At 42.6% G+C, this 24,521-nt stretch overlaps 1 long non-coding RNA gene across 1 annotated transcript; it reads left to right on the forward strand.

Annotated features, from left to right (window-relative positions):
• Positions 1–2,759: 2,759 nt before the first annotated feature.
• LOC120869186 lies at positions 2,760–9,406 on the forward strand. The gene is made up of 3 exons (XR_005722460.1): positions 2,760–3,045; positions 4,696–4,795; positions 5,376–9,406. It is a non-coding gene; the product is annotated as an uncharacterized LOC120869186 (long non-coding RNA).
• Positions 9,407–24,521: the final 15,115 nt, after the last annotated feature.

Here is a 24,521-nt window from a genome sequence, read left to right on the forward strand (position 1 = left end):
AAGTGGGCTATGCTCTATGATACAGCCTAGGAGAGGCTATTTGACAATATCTTTGCAGTAAGAAGGGCATCAGTTGGCATGTTGTTGGCCTCTTGAGTGAACAAAGGTCTAGAAAAGAGATCAGGCTTCTTTCTTCTCTTGTCCAAGATTGTTCTATGGTTATATTGCAGGGATTAATGACTGATGGTGAAAATGAAATTAGTTGTTAGTCTTAGCCAGGTAATTATGTTCCCTAACTACCAGGAGAGATGGACTTTGAGGGCTCTAATTACATAAAGAAAACTTTCAAGTGTCTGCTTCTGCTGCTGCTAAGTCGCTTCAGTCGTGTCCGACTCTGTGCGACCCCATAGATGGCAGCCCACCAGGCTCCCCCGTCCCTGGGATTCTCCAGGCAAAAACTAATCTTTATGTATAGATTTGGTTCTTATATTTGTAAAATTTCTTCTTCCATTAATGCTACTTGTGTATATTATCAACTCTGGGGGTTAACTATAGCAGGTTTTGTCAATTTCATTATGCAAATAAATTTGAACAGGGAGAATGATGATTTCTAGACTGACTCCATTGATAGACCATACACTGTATGATTTCAATTCTTTTACATCTATCAGGATTTGTTTTATGACCCAGGAAATGGTCTATCTTGATCTATGTTCTGTCGGCAGTTGAAAAGAATGTGTGTTCCTCCGTTGCTGGGGGACACTCTATAAATGTGGACTAGATCCTGTTGGTTGATGGCGTTGTTGAGTTCTTGTATATCTTTTCCAATTTTCTAACAAGTTGTTTCATCAAATATTAAAAGAGCGGGGTAGAAGTCTGAAATTGTATTTGCAGATTTGTATACTCCTTTCAATTTTATCAGGTTTGTTTCATATAGTTTGCATCTGTGTTGCCTGGGGGATACACAGTGAGTGTCACTATATCTTCTTTGTGGATTGACCCTCTCATCAGTGTCTAATCTCTCTCACTAAGTCTGTAATTTTTTTTTCTCTCAAGTCTAGTCAACTTTATCTGTTATTAACTATCATCTCCATTCAATAGATCTCATCCCATATCTTCCCCTCTTACCAGCCCATTATCTCAAGTCTAGTCTACTTTGTTGTAACTAGCCATGCCTGCTTTCCTTTGATTACTGTTTCCATCATTTTACTTTCAACCTGTGCGTGTTGTTATATCTGAAGTGAGTTTCTTGTAGACAATATATAGTTGGATTACATTTTTTAATCCATTCTGCCAAGGTCTTTTAACTGATATATTTGGACCATTTAAATTCAATGTACTTCAGGTGGCCCTAGTGGTAAAGAACCCACCTGCCAATGCAGCAGATGCAACAGACGTGAGTTTGCTCTCTCGGTCAGGAAGGTCCCTGGAGAAGAAAAGGCAACCCACTCCTGTATTCTTACCTGGAGACTCTCTTGGATAGAGGAGCCTGACAGGCTACAGTCCATAGGGTCATACAGAGTCAGACACAACTGAAGTGACTTTGCACACATTGATATATTATTTTCCAAGTGACTCAGTGGTAAAGAATCCGCTTGCCAATACAAGAGACATGGGTTCGATCCCCGGGTTGGGAAGATCCCTTGGAGAAGGAAATGGCAATCTGCTCCAGTATTCTTGGCTGGAAAATCCCACAGAGGAGCCTGGCAAGCTACAGTCCATGGGGTTGCAAAAGAGTCGGACATGACTTAGCACACATACGTGATGCATGCATTGATATATCAGGGCTTAAGTCTGCCATTTTATTTTTCTTTTGTTTGTTCCTGTTTTTCATTTATGATTTTTTTTGCTTTCATAGGAGTTATTTGAATAATTTTTTAGAATTGCACTTGAACTATTTGTAATGTTCATCAACAGTGTATCTCTGTGTAGTTTTTTCCTAATGGTTGCTCCTATATGTGTATGTATATATATATATATATATATATATATATATGTATATATATATGTAAAACTCACCACAGTCTACTATTGTCATCATTTTACTCATTTGAATGAAGTGTAGACAATCTTACCTCTCTTTATGTCCATTTATCCTCCTCTGTTCATAAGATAATTTTCTTAAATATTTCCTCTACATATTTTAATAAGCATATCAGGCAGTGTTATAATTTTTGCTTCAAACATCAAATATAATTTAGAAGTCTCAGGAAGAAAAGGTAATTCTGTTGTTATTATGCATAGTTTTGGTTACTGTATTTCTTCCTTTCTGATGGTCTAGGGTTTCTTCTTTTACCATGCTATTTCAATTTAAAGAATAGCTGCTCAACTGAGACCAGAGCCTCCAAGCTCAGCTCAGCCCCAGTTGCAAGCCTTAGATTCAGGAGCTAAAGAAACAGCTATCATTTCAAATCACTGATTTTGGAGCTGTTTATTACCAGCATTGCTGTAGTAATAGGTAAATGATATCAAATGGATGGGAGGCCCTGTACATCACACACACATACACACACACACCCTTCCAGCAGGCTCTGATATGTGGAAAAGACTGAGATTATTTGTAACCCTTGCAGGGAACAAGCCCAGCCCAATGGGTTTAGGCTCTGGCTTCTCACTCTTTAAGGACCATCTTTTCTAGATTCAGAGATCCCCAGATAAAACAAGACTCTGAGGAATACTGTGTTCCCTTCTAAGCCTGCCCTAGCTTCCCAGGCAAGATGTAGAAAGGCCAGAGAAGCCCTCTCTCTTAGAGGTCAGACTCTATCACCTCTATTTAATAGATCTCATCCCATATCTTCCCCTCTTACCAGTCCATTACCATCTACTGTCTTGTCTTCATGGTATTTTGTGCTGTGAAGGCTGGTTATGGGTTTTCTCTAATTTGCATGAAAATCAAGAGTTCTCATTACATTCAAAGGAGAAAGGATGTATATTTTTACAAGCCACACCAAAGAATCCATGTCTGTTCTAGAACTAGGTTCATGCCCTTTCAGAGTAGAAGACGGTAACATTTCTAAAATGGTTATTGTTAAATTCCAGAGTCCCTCTTTCCACAATATGCCAGCAAATTTGGAAAACTCAGCAGTGGCTGCAGGACTGGAAAAGGTCAGTTTTCATTCCAATCCCAAACAAGGGCAATGCCAAAGAATGTTCAAACTACAGCACAATTACACTCATCTCACAGGCTAGTAAAGTAATGCTGAAAATTCTCCAAGCCAGGTTTCAACAATACGTGAACCGAGAACTTCCAGATATTCAAGCTGGATTTAGAAAAGGCAGAGGAACCAGAGATCAAATTGCCAACATCCACTGGATCATCGAAAAAGCAAGAGAATTCCAGAAAAACATCTACTTCTCCTTTATTGATTATGCTAAAGCTTTTGACTGTGTAGATCACAACAAACTGTGGAAAATTCTTCAAGAGATGGGAATACCAGACCACCTAACCTGCCTCCTGAGAAACCTGTATGCAGGTCAAGAAGCAACAGTTAGAACCAGACATGGAATAATGGACTGGTTCCAAATGGAGAAAGGAGTACATCAAGGCTGTATATTGTCACCCTGCTTATTTAAGTTATATGCAGAATAGATCATGTAAAATGCTGGGCTGGATGAAGCAAGCTGGAATCAAAATCTCAATAACCTCAGATATGCAGATGACACCACCCTTATGGCAGAAAGTGAAGAAGAACTAAAGAGCCTTTTGATGAAACTGAAAGGAGAGTGAAAAAGCTGGCTTAAAACTCAACATTCAAAAAATGAAGATCATGGCATCGGGGTCTTATCAGTTCATGGCAAATAGATGGGGAAACAATGGAAACAGTGAGAGGCTTTATTTTCTTGGGCTCCATAATCACTGCAGATGGTGACTGCAGCCATGAAATTAAAAATGCTTGCTCCTTGGAAGAAAAGCTATGACCAAACTAGACAGAACATTAAGAAGCAGAGACATTACTTTGCTGACAGAGGTCTGTCTAGTCAAAGTTATTGTTTTCCAGTGGTCATGTATGGATGTGAGAGTGGGACTATAAAGAAAGCTGAGTGCCAAAGAACTGATACTTTTGAACTGTGGTGTTGGAGAAGACTCTTGAGAGTCCCTTGGACTGCAAGGAAATCCAACCAGTCCATCCTAAAGGAAATCAGTCCTGAATATTCATTGGAAGGACTGATGCTGAAGCTGAAACTCCAATACTTTGGCCACCTGATGCGAAGAGCTGACTCATTGGAAAAGATCCTGATTCTGGGAAAGATTGAGGACAGGAGCAGAAGGGGATGACAGAGGATGAGATGGATGGCGTCACTAACTCAATGAACATGAGTTTGAGCAAGCTCTGGCAGTTGGTGATAGACAGGGAGGCCTGGAGTGCTGTGGTCTGTGGGATCACAAAGAGTCAGACATGACTGAGCAACTGAACTGAACTGAACTCTTTCCATAAAGAGGGTCTCTCTAGCCTTATTTCCATAAGCAATTTTTTTGTTTTTTGTTTTTTTCTTAAACCAAAGGTGTCCCTGAACTCAGAGAAGTCAGGGTAAGGCTTTGTTTAAGATTTTTTTTTTCTGTTTCTAGCCATATTTAGAAAAGTGAAAATGTTAGTCACTCAGTCATGTCCGACTCTTTGTGACACTATGGACTGTAACTGGCCAGGCTCCTCTGTCCATGGAATTCTCCAGGCAAGAATACTGGAGTGGGTAGCTGTTCTTTCCCCAGGGAATCTTCCTGACTCGGGGATTGAATCTTGGTTTCCTGCATTGCAGGTGGATTCTTTACCATCTGAGTCACCAAGGAAGTCCAGCAGACAATTAGCCAGTCATCTGTTTGACTCCACGGGAGGGGGTCCTAACCCTTACGGGCATGGTGAGCACTGGGGGACGGATGAAGGGAGCAGCGAGCATTTTCTGAGGAAGCATCTCTCCTGGGATGCCAGACTGGGCAATATGGGTGTATCACCTCATCTAAGACTTAACTACAACCCTTGACATTGATACTACTGTTATCTTCATTTTATAAACAAGGAAATGAAGGTTCAGTAAGGGGAAGCATTTAGCAAATGTTAATCAACAAACAATGTTACTTCTACAGGCCTGCCAGACCTTGCTAATTACAAGAGAACATCATTCCCCCCCAACCCTATTCCCTACACACTTTTTCTGAAATTTAAGAAAAGTAGAGATGATAATATGGCAACTACCTAGTATCTTTTATAAAGAGTTGATCATTGCTTAAATTTTGTCTCATTTGCATGAAATATTTAAAATAAAATGTTAATTGTCTTGGATCCTCACTTTCAACCTCATTTACTATCCCCTTCTCCACTCCCAGCCCCAAGAATGAATCTCTACTATAAGTTTAATGTTTTCCTTCTGGCCCATTTCCATACAGCTCAAAGACCTTTCTGGGATTAGAAAGTTTCATTGTTCTTTCCGCTTCCTTCTAGTGATTTTGGGAACCCCACACCTTAGAGAAGGTCAGTGACCTCTGCCTGCCCTCTACGCTTTGCCCACCCCCTGACCACCATGGTGTGTGACGTTGGTGCCAAGGGGCAAGTTCAGCCGGAGTAATGTTCTTGGTAGAGCTGAAGTGGTCCACCATAGCTACAGCAGACACAGCTCTTTGCTCCCAACTCATGCTGCTAATTGTTCAATTCCAAGGACAACCAGGAACATCGCATTTTGCTTCCAGAGCTGCATGATATCTTGATATGACGCCATCTAGTGTTCCAAACTTTGCTAGCAAAAGAAATGAAGCATCATCTGCAAATAAAACAAAAAGACCTCAAACTAGCGGGGGAAAAGATATTATTACTTAACTAACTTAAAAGCGAAGCTTGAGTTTTTTCTTTTTTTTAATCACCATTGCAGGAGGTAGCACGGGTGTCCCACTTGCATATCCTGACCCTCACTCCTTTGGTGCAAAGGGGCCAGGCCACCAACTACCAGCACCTGCCCAGCAGGGGAGGCTGAAGTGATGGGAAATCAGTGCCCCCTGGAAAAAGCCCTCAATAATAACTGCTAAGAATTGATATATAAATGCCTTAGCTCCCTCTCTCAGGTAGGATAACAGAAAGGCATGTGTCCAGCACTCCCAGAGTTTTCCAGTGAAATTCAGCTCTATCTGCCAGAGTGCTGGCTGGCCAGAGTGTGCATGTTTTACCAGCTGCTTTCCTCTGGGTCTCAATCCCCTATGCTCCCACTAGCATTTCCTTCACTTCTCAAGTAACCAAGTAAACCATTGCCTTAGGCATCTCTGTCTCAGTGTCTCCCAAACTGAGAAAACTCTTCTGTGGTTGATTGCAAAGTGGCTCCAAACTACCCCCTCCTCTCTATCTTTACCGTGTGATGTTGCGGCTCCTCCCATGAAGCAGTGGACTGGTCTTGGGTCTGACTTTGGCCACTAGAATATGGAGGAAGTGATGGCATGCCAGTTCCAAACCTTGGCTTCAGGAAAATATGTAAGACAACTGAAGGGAACATACTCCATAGCAGAGAGAACTCTACTCAGTGCACTGGGGGGTGCCAGATGGGAGAGAAGTCCAGAAGGGAGGGATGCATGTATATACACTTTGCTGTGCAGTAGAAGTTCACACAACCTCGTAAAGTAACTACACTCCAGTAAAAATTGATTAAGAAAAAGGAATATACAGGACTACTTTTTCTCAAATATCATGAGCTTTAATAAATGGGTGGTTTGTCACTAACAGAAACTGATTACGACCATATCTGAGACCCTCCCTTTTATGCATTTCCTTGAATAAGAGTATTATTTACCTTAAGGAAAAGCATTTTCTCTGGAAAAGAGAGGTTAAGCAACCTTTTCGGGGTTGCCCAGCAGAATGTGAATGCAGTAGCTGTCAGAGTCCTGGTTTATTGCTTTGCTCCAGGGCCTCTGTGCTGAGTTACCTTGTCTGGGTTTGCCTGCTGGCTGCTGCATTTTCTCTCCACCATGGCTGCCAGTGCGGCTGCTGGTTTTTTCCAAAGCCCTCTTCTCGAAGAGCTGTGAGGTAGGAGGCGCCTGTGTTTTCACAGATTGTACCAATGACATGTGTGTCTACTAGGGATTCAAGTGCTTACAAAACCAGCCTGAGATGCAGAGCTCACCAAAACCACTGCAACTGCTGGATGCTGGAAAATTTATGGAGCTGCAGAGCCAGCAGGATGCAGAGTAAACAACTCTGAATACAGTAAGTCTAGCTGCTGCACCCTGGCTTTGCCTCTGGTCTCTAAAGTTATTTTCAACCCTAAGAAGCCAGGATTCAAGGACTAAGTGTGGCTTCATGCAAATGCAGAGCCCAAAAGCATGAGGTTAACCGTCTAACTGAAGGAAGTTCTTATAGGCTAGGGCAGGGGTTCTCAAAGAAGGATCGTTTTACCAGCGTCTCCTGGGAACTTGTTAGAAAATTCTTGGGCCCCATTCCAGACCCTGTGAATCAGAATTTTGGGGGATGGGGCACCATCAGTCTGTTTTATTAAGCCCTCCAGGTGAACTGAATGCAGGCTTAAGTGTGAGAATTACTGATTTAGGGGCATGTTATGACAAAGGTGGCTCATGGCTTTGGCATCCTTTGGGAGCTGGTTAGAGAGGCAGAAACTGCACTTAACGAGACCCCCAGGTGATCTGAGTGCACCTCAAAGTTGAGAAGCTCTGGGTATACATTTCTAGTCTCAAACCTTGACGTTTGTGATTCACTGGGTCTGGGGTGGGGCCTGCCAACTTATATTTCTTAAAAGCTCCCAAGTATTGTTGATGCTGTGGTTTCAGGGGCCACACTTTGAGTATCAAGATTCTAGTCCTCAGGCCGGCTTAGAATCTGGGTCATGGGAGGGTTTCAAGGCAATCAAAGTTTGAGCCGCTCTGGACAGACATGCAGGGTGCACATTGCTCAACTCCAGAGGCCCCATTCACACAGACTGAGTGAAGGACCTGAAGCCCTCAGCTAAGTAAGATAAGAGGCAGGGCAGAATAAAGAGCGGGGTTGAGAGTCAGAAGTGGATTTGAATCGTAACCTTGCCTCTAACGTAGTGTGATCTTGGGAAAATTATTTATGTCTGTGTTTCAATGTCCTCATCTGTAAAATGGAGACGGTCATACCTGACCCACTAGATGAGCTATTCAATGGTCAGCAAAACAAGAGCAGCAAATACTTGTTTCCTCTCAGCCAAGGGAATAGCAATGTCATCAGACGCACTGTCTCCTTCTCCTTCAGTCTCCTCCTAGCCAGCGGCCTAGTTGCCTGCTTCAGGCTGAAGGCCAGGTAAGTATGATGGGCTTTTCTTTAGCACTCCCAGGGGTTAGATGAAGGTGATACAAGAATAATACAGGCTATTTATATTAGGAACACTTCTCATGGGTTTGTAGAAATCGATTCATAAAAATGACCAATGTAGCCAATTTCAAACCACACCCAGGTTCCACCTATCTGCCAAAGTCAAAAGAGACAGCAGCATCTCTAGTCCTGACAAGGCTCTCTGCGATGCCCCTGGCACCTGGAGTCACGCAGAGGCTTTGCGGGGGCACCTTGGCAGGGAAGTCTGCCCTCCTCCACTTAAAGGACACAGTTGGGCCCCTCCCGTGTGTTGCTGGTGGTGTTTTTGAGAAGAAGACACTCAGGGTTTCTCCGAAACAAATTAAAGACCAAATTAAAGTATGTCTTTGGGGCAAATGGAAAGTCATTTGGGGTACAGAGCAGACTGAAAAATGCGATCAAAGTTTTAAAACCCAAACCAACCAGGGCTGGTAAGAGGCCAGATGAACCTTCATGGTTTCAGAAAGTAGACATCCCTAAATTTGCTTTTTTGTACTTTCAGAGAATCAGAAGAAAAGGATATGTGCTTTTCCTTTTTTCATTTTTAATTTCAGGGCTTGTTTTAATTTTAGTAGGGGATGGAAGGACTGCTGAGTTTAGGCAAGAATTAAGCCTGAGATAGCCACTAGAGGGCGTCAGAGATTCAGGAAAGCTCCTATTTCCAAAAGAGGCCCCAGAAGCTGAAACGTCTGATCTGAGTAGGGTGTTTGGGGAGAAGTGGGTTCCTGAAAACCTTTTAGGCAGGTGCTCACCGAAAGGAAGTATCCAGGTCCGTAGGGAAGCTAGATAATTAATTAAACAATTTATTCACTGTATTTTTTCTGAATGCAAGCCACTTGTCCTTGGTATGAAAGTACAGATAAGGGTGTAGGACTTTTAATAAGAGTCTGTAACTGAAAAGGGCTCAGGGGGTGGTATCAAGGACAAGCTTGGAAGTTGTGGGCCATCATACCCCATTATTTCTATGTGCTGCCCCAATAAACTTAAAATCAAAATAAAAACAGCATGTTTGCTAGGCAAATACAGTAAGGCCCCCTACATACAGGCCTTCAAGTTTTGCAGACTTTCAAAGATGTGAACATGCATGCCAGCCTCTGTATGCCAGCTGTTGTACTGTACTGCTCTACTTTTCAAGGCACTGTACTATGAGATTAAAAATGTTTTCTTTATTTTTTGTATTTGTTTATTTTCTACTTATTATTTGTGTGAAAAGTATTATAAACCTATTACAGTACCTTACAGTACAGTATAGTCAATTGTGTTAGCTGGGTTCCTTAGGCTAACTTTGTTGGACTTAAGAACAAATTGGACTTAGGGACATGCTCTCAGAACGAAAATAGGGGACTTACTGTAGAGTTTTGAGCAAAGCTCCAGATTGTCACCCATAGAACTGAGGTGTTGGAGAAGACTTTTGAGAGCCCCTTGGACTGCAAGATCAAACCAGTCAATCCTAAAGGAAGTCAACCCTTAATATTCATTGGAAGGACTGAGGCTGAAAGTGAAGCTCCAATACTTCAGTCACCTAATGTGAAGAGCTGACTCATTGGAAAAGACTCTGACATGGGGAAAGATTGAGGGCAGGAGGAGAAGGGGATTACAGACGATGAGATGGTTGGATGGCATCACCGACTCGATGGACATGAGTTTCAGCAAACTCCAGGGGACAGTGAGGGACAGGGAAGCCTGCTGTGCTGCAGTCCATGGGGTCTCAAAGAGTCGGACACGACTGAGCAACTGAACAACAAGAAGAATGTCTTGATTGGAGCTTTGCAGTGTGTGCTGAAGCGGGAGTAAAGCTGACTCTCTATTGTTGCTCAAAAGGCCCTTAAAATGTACAGTAAGACAGAATACCATAGAACTTAGCAATTCACCTTTCCTGGAGAGATCTGGTACAGGAAGGGGAATTCCAGTAGGGGGACATGCTAGAAAATGGCCTACAGAGGTATGGTCCAGCCAAGGAGTTACTGGTCCCAGGAAGCAATGGGGCAGAGCAGGCACCTCTTGGTCCACCAGCCTCTGGGTGGAAGTGATTCCTGAGCCCCGCCCTGCTGCCTCTGCAGCCCCTGCAGTAGTTTGGCTCTCTGACAGTATTACCTACACCCCCCACCCACCCTCCCTCCCCAGCACAGCTGGCAGCGACTTTTGTGGGTCAGAAGTGTTGAGGATCAGGAAGAGGGGTTCCTCAGAGCAGGAGAAGGGTCTCCCAGTCCACGGTTTGCTCCAGGAGAGCTGAGTCCTGGATGAGTTGCGAATATGGTCTGTTTGCAGAGACATTCTGGGAAAGGACAGGAATCAGTTGGGTTTCAGTATATTTCCTTGGTTGTAAGAGACAGATAGATAAAATAAATGAGACACAATCTATTCCATCAAATAATATAAGGATGTTTCCCTTTCTATTAATAATAGAAATTTCCTTTTCAGAAGCTAAAAATTCAGTGAACCTCTTCAAGCCTGATTTACCATGGATACAAGGAAGACAGCCCTCGTTGTGAGAGGCCCTCTCTCTTGCTGTCTGGATCACTGTGGCCAGCCCCTCTAGCTCCTCTCCTTCTGGGGGTAAAGTCAGCTCCATCAGTCCTCCTGTAGATAGCACCATGGACTCCCATCACATCACGTCCAAGCATCTTTATCCGGCCTCCAAGGACAGGCCATCTCTTCCACCTACCACTCAGCTTCTGCTCTCATCCTGCTGGTCGCCTCACTGTCCAACAGCAGGGCCCCTGATGTCAACCCCTCTGAGTATTTGGGCGTGTGGTTGCTCTTCCTTGGGAACCTTTCCTCCTTGTTGGCATAAAAGCTGAACCCAAGCTACACTTCCTCCACAGAGGCTTTCCTGGCCGCTCAGTGCTTATCGACTGCCGCTTGCTTTGAACTTTCCCATCTTTCTACAGACACTAGGGAATTACTCCAACACTGCTCTTTTTTCTCTCTGTTATGTTAGGAAACTTGGCTGTGGCCTGACAGTTAGATGGCTATGTCTTTGAGGGCAGAGGTTGGAAAGTAGCATGTCAAGACCCCAACATGGACACATTAGAAATGCAGCAAATTTATGCCTAGTTAACTTCTCTGCATCCTTCAGAACTTAGGTTGAATCTCGCTTCTTAAGGGCAGCTTACCCCATTAGATCAAAATCCCCTACTTTAGTTTCCCAGAGAACTGGGACCTCATAGAACTCCTGTAGAGAACACTCCTGGTTGTGCTTCTCAAAGACAGACTTCTTAAAAAAATTTCTTTTTTTTGCTCAGTTCCTTGCATGAGGGTTGGGATGAGGTCTGGTTTTGTCTAGTGCCTAGGGAAGTTCCCGGCACACGGTGGGTAGTCTATAAATATTTTCTTGAAAGAATGAATGGATACTGTTGGGAGGGCTGCACTGATATGAAACATGAACTTGGGGAATGAGGGCAGCAGAGCAAAGGCTGCTAAGCTCCTGTGAGCTGGTACCCTTGTGCTAAACAGAAGCTGACAGCAGAGGCTCAGATGGGTTAAGTCAACAAAATCATTTTACTGTCATTATTGACAATGAGTGACATGATATTTTCTCAAAGCTTTTGTGAGGAGGTTATCAAAGATATGTGTTCATTGTGTAATATAAAGTTTAAAAAATAATAAGGAAGCAGAAATGGTAACTCCTTTTATAAAATATTTTATATTTATTTTATAAAAATAATATTTTCTTCCAATCTTGGTGTAGTAACTTTTCGTTACATAGTGAAATGTTTTGGAGGTGGGGTCTCCACAGAACTCCCCACCAAGACACCAGATCCAGGTACCCACAGGTTCAGTTCAGTTCAGTAGCTCAGTCATGTCTGACTCTTTGCGACCCCGTGGACTGTAGCATGCCAGGCCTCCCTGTCCATCACCAGCTCCCAGAGCTTACTCAAACTCATGTCCATCGAGTTGATGATACCATCCAGCCATCTCATCCTCTGTCGTCCCCTTCTCCTCCTGCCCTCAATCTTTCCCAGCATCAGGGTCTTTTCCAGCTGAGTCAGTTCTTTGCATCAGGTGGCCAAAGTACGTCTAACTCACTTTTTAAGCCATCCATGCTCCTTCCTTCCCTTTGCTGCCTCATTCCCACATTCTTCCTGTGTTTCCTGGAATCTTCTCCCAAAGAAGCCATTTGCCTCAAATCCTTGTTTCAGGGCCTTCTCTGGGGTACCCAGTCCAAGGAGTGATCCCACTACCCCACTTCTTGGCTATGCATTCAGGTACTGGCCAGGTTAGAGTTTTTCTCTTCTTTTTATTATTTTTTTTTAATTTATATTTTAATTTATTTTTATTTTTTATTTTACTTTACAATTCTGTATAAAGTGGTAGCTAAAAATTCTAAACAATCCAACATATATTTTAAGGAACAGGGTAAAAATGCAGAAATGTGCCAGACTGCTGACTTTCTATCATCAGAACTTCTGATAGGAAGGCTCCCAAGAGGGAATAAATGATACAGACTTTGGTCTCTTTGGAGGTGACTTTGGATTGTTCTTTATTTCTCCTCTCATTTCTTTTTTAATCTGCTTCCTCTACAATAGAAACCACCCTAAACTGAACTGTTTTTGCTGCCAATCCGTAATTAGGTTTCCAGATACACCCACAAGCCTGGGTGTGATGCTAGGCTTGCTGTAAAGCAAGTTCATATGCACTTCGTTTTCTTAAAAGCTAGCACTAGTTCTGAAAGCCTGATGCATGCTGACCACTCTCTACAAAGTTCTGCAGGAGATTCTGCAGGGGCTGTTGAGACACTCTCCTTGTAGGGAAAATAAGACACATACACAGCCAGATTCCTGCAGGGCCAAGGGTGACCTGCCAACTGAGGGGTACACCCAGGCTGCAACTAGCAGGAAACAACTAGAGGGATTCAGAGCAAGTGGTGAGTCATTCTGGCTGGAGTTTGAGAAAGCTTCAGGGAACAGGCTAAGAATGATGGATGGGTTGGATTTTAATGGATCACATGGGTCAGGGCAGAAAGAGAAGTACTCAAAGCTTCCCCATCTGTTTCTAGGGGGTTCCTATTTGATGTTAAATGCTAAGACTAATGTTTCCCTCTCCCTCTCCACAATAGTGACAAAACCTTTAGAGTTTCCTTCTACTTCAGCTCCTCCAACACCAACAAGGAAACTGCATCGTCTTTCTGATGTGAACAGAATGGGTCAGATCCAAGTCCAACCATAACACAGGCATATCATCTGGGAATGCATTCGTAACAGAGGTGTAAACAAAACCGGCACTGATTGTATTTCTCGTTGGAAGAAGGCCAGAGATAGGCGCTGGTTGCTGCTGGTTTAGCTGCTCAGCAGTTTCATCAAGAACCCAGGCTCTTCCTTCTTCCTCCTCTCTCTTCCTCAAGCTGTTGGTTTTTCAACCTCATGCTGCTCATTTTCTACTTGCCAGTAGCTTGCTATGGATCCAGGCTTCAAGACCACCTCCGAGGCAGGAAGAAGCAGGGAGGACAGCACCAGAAGCCTCCCATCTTTTGCTCAAACAGGAAAACTTTTCTCAGGAGTCCCCTGGAAATCTCTACTTCTGTATCTTTGACTAGAACTGGATCAGAGGCCCAGCTGTAACATATTGCACTTTTTAGATTCTATAATTACAGATAGCAAGGAAGGAGGGATAAGGAATGGCTATAATGACGATCCTATCAACCTTCCCCGCCAGACATTTCACCTGCTGTGGCCAAGACTCTCTGAGCCTTGCTCCCTCTTCGCTGATAGCTGGTCTACTAGTCAAATATTACCTAGCCATACCATGTAACAAAGCAGCCCAAACCCCCATGGCTAATAATAATATGCATTGCCATTCTTCCAGGTTTTGCTGACTGGCCAGGGTGGCTCTGTTCCACGTGTGTTTCATTCTTCTGGAACCAGAGGAATGGTGTGGCAGAGTTCTGAGCAAAAGAAGCAAGCAGAAAATGTGCTGCCCTTTGGTGTAGGCTCAAAACTTGTCCACCGCCATTTCGGTCCACATTTCATTGGCCAAAGCAAGTTGTATGGGACCACAGAAAGACTTCGTGGTGGAAGGAACTGCACATTTACTTGGGAAAATGTAAGTATGGAGAGGTGAGGGGAACTGGGAAAATTCACATACGCCAGTCTGTTGGTCTAATACGTTATCTGTGTGACAGTGGCGGGTGGGGGTGGAGGGGCAGGATACGGATGTGTGTCCCTGCAAGTGGTAAATATATCTGTAACAGGCCAGGGGCTACTGAATGATGTGCCCGTCAGTGACGTGGCCCCAAGGTGGTAATTTTAGAGCAGGTGTGGGGGTGGGATGGATACAGAGGGCTAGTCCTGTTGAGAAGGCAGAGGATGTTGTACCTTGAATCACCTTTTGTGGATGGCTCTTTTTCATTGAACATGTCCAACCAAAAAGGATTCTGAGGTTCAGCTTCTCATCAGATATCAACTTGGTGTTATCAGGACCAGGCAATTGGCAGCCTCATTCTCCTTCCGTGTCTGGGTGTTTTCATCCTCTGAGTAGGAATGAGTCCTGCTTTCCCCAGCACAGGCAACTGTAGATGTTACCTTAATTTCTCAAGGAATCTTTTCCCAGAAACACCCCATTTACTATAATTCCTATAACTTGATTAAACCAAATATTGGGACAATAAGAAAAGAAGAGAGAAGACAATTTCTCACGATGGTCATGATACCCACATGGTTCCTTGGTACCGTTTCACTTAACCAGAGTGTCTTTGAGAGGAGGGCTGCCCTGGTTTTAATTTAATTAAATTCTGACACGTCCTCCTAAGCTAGAAATCACAATACAGGCAAACTGTATTTAAGGACACAGGAATGCCTTTGAAAAAAGCATACACTTCCTTGACTTTGACAATGAGATTCATTCATTAACTCATTAAACATTTCCAGTGGTTTTTCCTCTCTCTGGAGCCCACTTTGACAGAAAAAGGCATATATGAACTCACTGGAGAAGTCAATGAATCTTCTTTTCTAAGAAAAATAGATAATATCACATTTTTGCAGATTTATTTAGTGGACTTTTTTTAGAACTTATCTGCCAGACTCTATTCATACATTGTCTTATCTTTCACATATATTAGCTTATTTAATTTTTATTATGAATGTACAAGGAAGGTCCTGTTATTGTTCCCATAATATTATGAAGCACAATGAGGTTAAACAAATTCCTCAAGATTAGGTAGCTTGGGAAAAGTGTGGGTTTCCACAAGACAAATGCAAAAAGGAGATGAAACACTTGGCAGATGGTATAGTATTTCTCATGAAGCTGCATAAATTCTGAACGTGTGTTAGTCGCTCAGGCATGTCTCACTCTTCGTGACCCCATGAACTGTAGCCTGCCAGGCTCCTCTCTCCATGTAATTCTCCCAGCAAGAACATTGGAGTGGGTAGCTGTTCCCTTCTCCACGGGATCTTCCCGACCCAGGGATCGAATGCCAGCCTCCTGCATTGCAGGCAGATTCTTTGCTGTCTGAGCCACCAATCACTTTGGGGGGAACCAAGTAGCCTTCTCGGGGCTTCCCTGGTGGCTCAGATAGTAAATCAAGTGACCTGGCCCAAGGAGAGGACAATGACCAGAAAGCCTGGAATCCTGCTGCGTCTTTTAGGGAAGAAGCACACCCTCTCTGATAGGGACGTGAAGGACAGGACATGGACTGGCAACCATCTTGCCACTGTTGGAGAAACTCTGAGACTGAAAGCAAGGTACTGATATCAAGAGACTGAGATAAATCAAATCCTGATGATATTGTTTGAACCCCTGGGTTCAGCCATGCCCAAGTTTCTCATTACAGAGCCTGCAGACGTTTTAGTTCCTCAAGTCCATCGAGAAACTTCATTGTCAAAGTCAGTTTGAATCAAGTTTCTGTCATGACAAAGAGCGCTGTCTGAAAGTGAACAAGTTCATTTCCCAAGCCTGTTGTTCTGCTCCGCGGACCTCCATTCTATCCAGCAGACCTTGAAGATTTAGGTTGATTTTCTTTCTTTCATGCATCTACAAACACCCTGTCATGAGAAGCTTCCCTCCTTCTTCTACATTTGCTTCCTTACTGACACAAGAACACAGCTTCTTTTCATTTACAGGCTTCAAATGAATCATTATGAAGAAAAAAATAGGTCCCATCAAAAAATAACATGATGAAGTTAAAAACGTTAAAAAAATAAAAGCTCAGGATTTTACAGTCCTGGTCTCATGGAATTTTTCACTGTTTAATCTGGTAGCCATGAGCATCCTGCATCTGTCAAGCACAGCCACCATGGCCATGAGTGAAAAACTGAATTTTTAATTGTATTTAATTTTAATTAAAACTTAAAAACTGATACTTGATACAGTTACTGAAAAACATTTTTTAAAAAATGTGTGCTCAGAACATGAACACATGAATTTTTCTTGGCAACTGCATGTTTTATAAAATCTAAATACAAATCAAATATTTCCAATAAAAATTTAGTATCTGAATTGAGACATGCTGAAAGCATAAAATACATGAAAGATTTCAAAGATTAGATTAGAAGGAAAGCAAAATTAGTTTATTAATTAAATTTTATATTAATTGCATATCGCCATTATATTTTTGATGTACTGAGTGTAAAATACTCTTAAAATGACTTACCAGTTTCATGTTCTTGTTTTTCAAGATTCACTCTTCAAGCTACTTTCAAATACGCAATAGAGCGTTATTGACTATAGTCACCGTGCTGTACATTATATCCCCATGAGTTATTTTATAACTAGAAATTCGTACCTAAAAAGTACAATTTTGTACCTAAAAAATGAGTGACACTTTTCACTCATTTCACCCACCACTTATTTTTTTATTATGGCTCATGTTATATTTCTATTGGATGGTGCTGGTGTATAGTTCCTAAGTTGTCACTGAAGACCCTACTTGTATTCTGCAGAATGGAATTTATCAAACCTGTGAACCTGAGAGTGTTCAGGATTTGAGATTTTATTCTGGAAAAACATTGAAGAAACATATCAACAACCTCTCTTATGTTGGTCTTCCTTATAAAAGTCTGCAGCAATCTAATTAATCCGTTTTGGTTATTTTTCATGCTATTAGATCAGTCAATAGTCCTTCTGTTTGTTCTCTTGGTCTAAGTGATACACTTCTGATTGAAGGGCAAAAAGCATGAATTTCTGAAAATGTTATTCTATAAAGGAAAAGGAACTTCCCTGGAGGTAAAGGCTCTGAGATTCCACTGTTGGCATGGGTTCAGTCCTGGTTGGGGAACTAAGATCCCACAGACCATGGACACAACCAAAAGTAAATAAATAGAATAAAGGGGAAATATTCTATTTAGTGCAAAATAGGAGTTATTGTAGATTGTTTCCAGAAACCTGTTCATATTGCATATTTTTGTCGCGGATGTGGAGAACACACTGTCCTTACGGCAGAAAGCAAAGAAGAACTGAAGAGCCTCTTGATGAAAGTGAAAGAGAAGAGTGAAAAAGCTGGCTTAAAACTCAACATTCAGAAAACTGAGATCATGGCATCCAGTCCCATCACTTCATGGCAAATAGATGGGGAAACAATGGAAACAGTGAGAGACTTATTTTTGGGGGGCTCCAAAATATGCAGATGGTGCCTGCAGCCATTAAATTAAAAGATGCTTGCTCCTGGGAAGAAAAGCTATGAGCCACTTGGACAGCATATTAAAAAGCAGAGACATTACTTTGCCAACAAAGGTCCATCTAGTCAAAGCTATGGTTTTTCCTGTAGTCATGTATGGATGTGAGAGTTGGACCATAAAGAAAGCTGAGTGCTGAAGAAGTGATGCTTTTGAACTATGGTGTTGGAGAAGACTCTTGAGAGTCCCTTGGACTACAAGGAGATCCAACTAGTCCATCTTAAAGGAAATCAGCCCTGAATATTCACTGAAAGGACTGATGCTGCAGCTGAAAGTCCAGTACTTTGGTCACCTGATGCGAACAGCTGACTCATCTGTCAAGACCCTGATGCTGGGAAAGATTGAAGGTGGCGGGGGGGGGGGGATGGCAGAGGATAAGGTGGTTGGATGACATCACCAACTTGATGACCCTGAGTTTGAGTAAGCTCCAGGAGTTGGTGATGGACAGGGAGGCCTGTCATGCTACAGTCCATGGGGTTGCAAAGAGCTGGACACGACTGAACAACTGAACTGAACTGATTTTTGTCACTGTCTTGTCAATCTTCTGTTATGTCTGATATTTTTATTGGAATACTGGCAACCTTGTGAAGCCTGCATTTTGCTTTATTTATCCCAGTTTCCCGTTTGCTGAAGATGACACTCCAATACTTTGGGCACCTGATGTGAAGAGCTCACTCATTGGAAAAGACCCTGCTGCTGGGAAAAATTGAGGGTAGGGTGAGAAAGGAGTGACAGAGGATGAGATGGTTGGATGGCATCACCGACTCAGTGGATACGAGTTTGAGGAAACTCTGGGAGATAGTGAAGGACAGGCAAGTCTGGTGCACTGCAGACCATGGGGTCACAAACCATCAGACACAACATAGAGACTGAACAACAACAATTCCCACTTTCCAGAGATCATGATTCTAGAGTCCTTCCCACTCAGAAGCTGGAAGATACAGTTAGAGCAGAAGGGTAAATGAGGGCTTGATCCCCAAGGGATGTGCCAACTGAGGGGCCCTTGTCCCATTGGGTCCCCGGTCCCATTGGGTCCCCTTCCCAGGTCAGGGACTTCTTTAGAATTTCCTTGTAAGCTTTCAAAGGTCCTTTTGCACAATCAGATGATGAAACAGAAGTATATGACCTTCATTCTGGAAAGCTGAAAATTGCACGGTTTTTAAAGGACTTCATTGTAAATCCAGAATGTACCCTGCAAAGCATTTATCTGCTTGCTTTCAGCTCCATTCTCCACTCTTCCCTGTCTCTTTTGCATTGAAAGGAGCTCATCCTGCAAGCTGCATTTTTCAGATTTCTCAGCCAATTGACTTCTGGCTTGATTCTGCCCATGGGAAGTGTGCCCAGAAGACAGGAGAGCAAAGGGTAGACAGGGAGAAGCAAGGGGGTTATTATCTTCTCTCTCTTTCTTAAGATGCATCATCTTTGGCAATAACTTTTTTATTTTCCAGCTTTTGTCAAATAACCTTTTATTCATGACACTGTATGAGACAATTTAAAAGTGTGCACAAAATAATACTAAAAATTGTTTATACTTTTATACATAATTTTTTGTAAATTAATTAATTTATTTTAATTGGAGGCTAATTACTTTACAATATTGTAGTGGTTTTTGCCATACATTCACATGAATCAGCCATGGGTGTACATGTGTCTTCCATCTTGAACCTCCCCTCCCCCGCACCCCACCCACCTCTCTCTCCATCCCATCACTCAGTGTTGTCCCAGTGTACCAGCCCTGAGTGCCCTGTCAAATGCATCAGACCTGGACTGGCGATCTATTTCACATATGGTAATATACATGTTTCAATGCTATTCTCTCAAATCATCCCACCCTTGCCTTCTCCCACTATCGTTTTTCCAGTGGTCATGTATGGATGTGAGAGTTGGACTGTGAAGAAGGCTGAGCACTGAAGAATTGATGCTTTTGAACTGTGGTGTTGGAGAAGACTCTTGAGAGTCCCTTGGACTGCAAGGAGATCCAACCAGTCCATTCTGAAGGAGATCAGCCCTGGGATTTCTTTGGAAGGAACGATGCTAAAGCTGAAACTCCAGTACTTTGGCCACCTCATGAGAAGAATTGACTCATTGGAAAAGACTCTGATGCTGGGAGGGATTGGGGGCAGGAGGAGAAGGGGATGACAGAGGATGAGATGGCTGGATGGCATCACTGACTCGATGGCCGTGAGTCTGAGTGAACTCCGGGAGTTGGTGATGGACAGGGAGGCCTAGCGTGCTGCGATTCATGGGGTCGCAAAGACTCGGACACGACTGAGCGACTGAACTGAACTGAACTGAATATACATGTTTCAATGCGATTCTCTCAAATCATCCTCCACACTTGCGTTCTCCCACAGAGTCCAAAAGTCTGTTCTTTACATCTGTGACTCTTTTGCTGTCTTGTATATAGGGTCATTGTTACCATCTTTCTAAATTCCATATATAAGCATTAATATAATGTATTGATGTTTTTCTTTCTGACTTACTTCACTCTGTATAATAGGCTCCAGTTTCATCCACCTCAATCCATTAGAACTGATTCAAATGCATTCTTTTTAATGGCTGAGTAATATTCTATTGTGTATATGTACCACAGCTTTCTTATCCATTTGTCTGCCAATGGACATCTAGGTTGCTTCCATCTCCTAGCTATTGTAAACAGAGCTTCAGCGAACACTGGGGTACACATGTCTCTTTCAATTCTGGTTTCCTTGGTGTGTATCCCCAGCAGTGGGATTGCTGGGACATATGGCAGTTCTATTTCCAGTTTTTTAAGGAATCTCCACAATGTTCTCCATAGTGGCTGTACTACTTTGTATTTCCAACCAACAGTGTAAGAGGGTTCCCTTTTCTTTACATATAATATTTTTAAAATTTTGTTTTACTGAAGTATATTTGATTTACAATGCTATGTGAGTTTCTGGTATACATAAAAGTGATTCAGCTGAGTATATACATATATATATATATTTTTTTTTTTATTTTTTTTTTTTTTTTTTTTTGGTAACTGTTGTGTTGGTTTCCACCATACAACACAAATCAGTCACAATTATACATACATCCGCTTCCTTTCTAGCCTCCCTCCTATCCCCCATCTCATCCCTCCAATCTACAGATTCAATGCAATCCCTATCAAACTATCAATTATATCTTTCATAGAACTATATATACTTTTAAAAATGAATTATAATAATACATGTTAAGGAACTTCCTTGATGGTCCAGTGGTTAAGACTTCACCTTGCAGTGCAGGGGATGAGGATTCAATCCTAGTCAGGGAGCTAAAATCCCACATGTCTTGTGGCCAAAACACAAAACATAACACAGAAACGATATTGTAAAAAATTCAATAAGGACTTAAAAAATTAAAAACTATATATGTTAAAATGATTAGGATTGGTAGAATGGGTCAAGGAATGATATAGGGACTGGTTAGTTGTCTAGAAACTGGGGCTTGCAACTAATTAATAGAAAGTGCTAATGTGCACTGATCTATGATGAATAATCCTTGTTTCCCGAGTAGATTAACTTTAAGGAAAGAGCTAACGAAATTCAGAAACTCCCAAAGAGATCATAAGTAGACATTTGATTAAGCAAACAAGTTAGAGCAAGAACTAGGTTCATTTCAGTTCAGTCGCTCAGTCGTGTCCGACTCTTTGTGATCCCATGAATCGCAGCACGCCAGGCCTCCCTGTCCATCACCAACTCCCGGAGTTCACTCAGACTCACGTCCATTGAGTCAGTGATGCCATCCAGCCATCTCATCCTCTGTCGTCCCCTTCTCCTCCTGCCCCCAATCCCTCCCAGCATCAGAGTCTTTTCCAATGAGTCAACTCTTCACATGAGGTGGCCAAAGTACTGGAGTTTCAGCTTTAACATCATTCCTCCCAAAGAAATCCCAGGGCTGATCTCCTTCAGAATGGACTGGTTGGATCTCCTTGCAGTCCAAGGGACTCTCAAGAGTCTTCTCCAACACCACAGTTCAAAAGCATCAATTCTTTGGCGCTCAGCCTTGATAATCATGAAAATGGTCCTTGTGTTTTCACATTTCATTGAGCAATTGCATTCCTCCAGCAAACAAAGGACTAACCCATTAAACATTCAAGAACTTGATGGTTATGCAATCAGCCATCAGAAATATTCAGGCTGCCCTTCTGGCTGATCTGGGTTAACTGCTTTTCCCCATCATCCTTGAAGCTTTTATGTGGCTTTTGTCTGCTTCATTTCTGGTAAGCTATTTTAACAGGTAGAAATTGTTGCAAACCTTAAAGATGCAAGAAAGGGGACATTTTTCTGATTTTATAGCTCAAGTCAAATGTAGCTCATCAAGGTTAGCAAAAAGTCTGAGTAGTTATTATTTTTCCTAGATTCCTCTGTCATATATTAGTGGAAACCAAGAAAACTAGGGGTCTGGCTTCTGGTCTGCCAAGATATGCATCGCCCAACCCAAGTTGGGCCAGTAAATTGTAAGCAGCTGTGTTGTCTTCCTACTGTACCTTATCACAGCACTTGCCTCCTCTAGACCTAGCTGCATACTTTGAATTTCACAGCTGCCCCCAACAAGGCAATGCTGTTTGTTTTAAATCAGGGGTCCCAACCTCCAGGATCTAATGCCTAATGATCTGAGGTGGAGTTGATGTAATAATAATAGAAATAAATAACACGATAAAGGTAATGCACTTGAATCATCCCATAACTACCACCCCAGGCTTGTCCACAGAAAAATTGTCTTCCAAAAAAACTGGTCCCTGGTGCCAAAAAGGTTGGGGACTGCTGTTTTAAACTGATTCCCAGGGAGCCTCTCCTTTTAGTAATTTCCAGTTTTGAAGTGCATGTGGAATTTGAAAGTTCTATGCTCCCAGGCTTGAGAAATCCCATCTTGCCCCTCACCTGGCCTCTCGCCTGTGACGGGGAAGTGAAATCTCCTTTTTGTTAATTCCACAGGTACTTATTGAATGTCATCTTAGTTCAGATCCCATCTCTTGTAGCAGGCCCTGAGATAATTCAAGTGTGAGTCGTTTATGTGGGAGGCAGTCCCAGGTAACACTAGTAGGGCGGTGTGGAGGAAGGAAGGGCAGGCAACCTTATGGAGTAAGTTACCATCATGGAAGATCAGAGCTTAAGCCCAACGATGAACTCTGGGAGCTACTGTAGACAACTCAGTGTAGATTAATAGAGGGAGTGGGAGCTGGATTATATATCCACCTACCTCTAAGCATGATTGGTTGAGGGTTTTCAGCAGTTAAATATCCAGATTGTCCAATCTACTGTGCCTGAGGCCAGGGTTGTTTTCTGCTCTTTGGAAGAATGACCTCTGGGGAGAGACGGAGACACTGGTGGTTGGAAGTAGAGACAACTCCACCTCTAGGGGAGGTAATGCAAAGGCTTTTTGTTCCAGCCATGAGGAAGGCACTGAAGTAAGTGCTATAGAAAAGCTTGGGTACTTCAATTGGTACGTGAAGCAGGAGCAGCTATGTTTTGCTGAATGTGCATTCAAAATGATGCCAAGTGCTGTAGGGAAATCAACAGAAGTAGGAAGCATGACGTCCCTCTGATCTGAGGGACTTACTAAGTAGGGAGGATGACCTTGTTATTCTGCCATGCAACCCAGGCAAATGCAATGATGTATTGGTACTAGGGGAGGATTGGAATTCTTGGGAAAGGTTTCATGGAGAAGGTAGAAAATAAAGGAAGAATAGCATTTGTAGAAACAAAGCCAAAGCCTGTATTATATGAGGACCAATGAGACAGACAGCATGGAGGCAAAGTTAGCTTAGCAAGTTGTCATGTGGTGAACAAGCCCATGAAGGAGTTGATGGAATATGTTCAAGTGGAATGTGTGTGTGTGTGTGTGGGGGGGGGTGGTTCTTCATGCTTGATTGTGTAGGGCAGGGCCAACACTAAGATGTTTGAAGGCAAAAAATTCTTGGCTTGTTATTGTCCTAAAGATTGCCTGTTGCCTTGAACATACACTCTGTTTTGAAAAAGCCCACCCATGTCCCCAGTACTGTTGAAGAAGTGGCCATGTTGGAGCAGGTGACCCTGCTTCTGAGGCCACATCTGACTGTCATGGAGCAGACACCTACCCTAGGTGGCCTACAGAGTTTGGTATTTTGAATTTTCTTCCCTGGCACTTGGACCTAGGGCACTAAGAGACTGAATAAGTTTGTTCTCTGTAAAGCCAGGGTGAGAGTTTTGTTTTCTTTGTAAGTTGCAGACATGTACAAACATACCACATTAGACTATAGCATCCTGTAGAATAGTAATTGCAGCAATAAAGGTTGAGTACAAGTGCTGAGAGAATCAGAGAAGAGAGACCATGTGGCCTCAACAGGTTTAAAGTGACTAATTCCTGCAATGGTATACCTCTGGGATTCAAGTCTTCTATAAACTCTCCATCCAAGTTAATTTGAGTGGGTTTCTCCTCTTCAGAAATCAAGGACCTCTAACTAAGACAAGATGGTAGCCGCTAATTTGCATATTTCTAGGGCTCTGATTCTCAGTCCTCTGGGTTATAGTCATTTGGAGATCCCCAGAAGGAAACTTGAGATGAGAATCATGCTTAAATGATTTATTTAGGAAGAGCTTCTGGGAGACCCTCAAGGAATGGAGGAAACCTGTTCAGGAAGAGATGAAAGCCAAACCAGTGGTGGTGAATTCCAACCCGTGGGGGGCGC

The sequence above is a fragment of the Oryx dammah genome, unplaced genomic scaffold (genome assembly GCF_014754425.2).
Source record: "Oryx dammah isolate SB20612 unplaced genomic scaffold, SCBI_Odam_1.1 HiC_scaffold_10, whole genome shotgun sequence".
NCBI lineage: Eukaryota > Metazoa > Chordata > Mammalia > Artiodactyla > Bovidae > Oryx > Oryx dammah.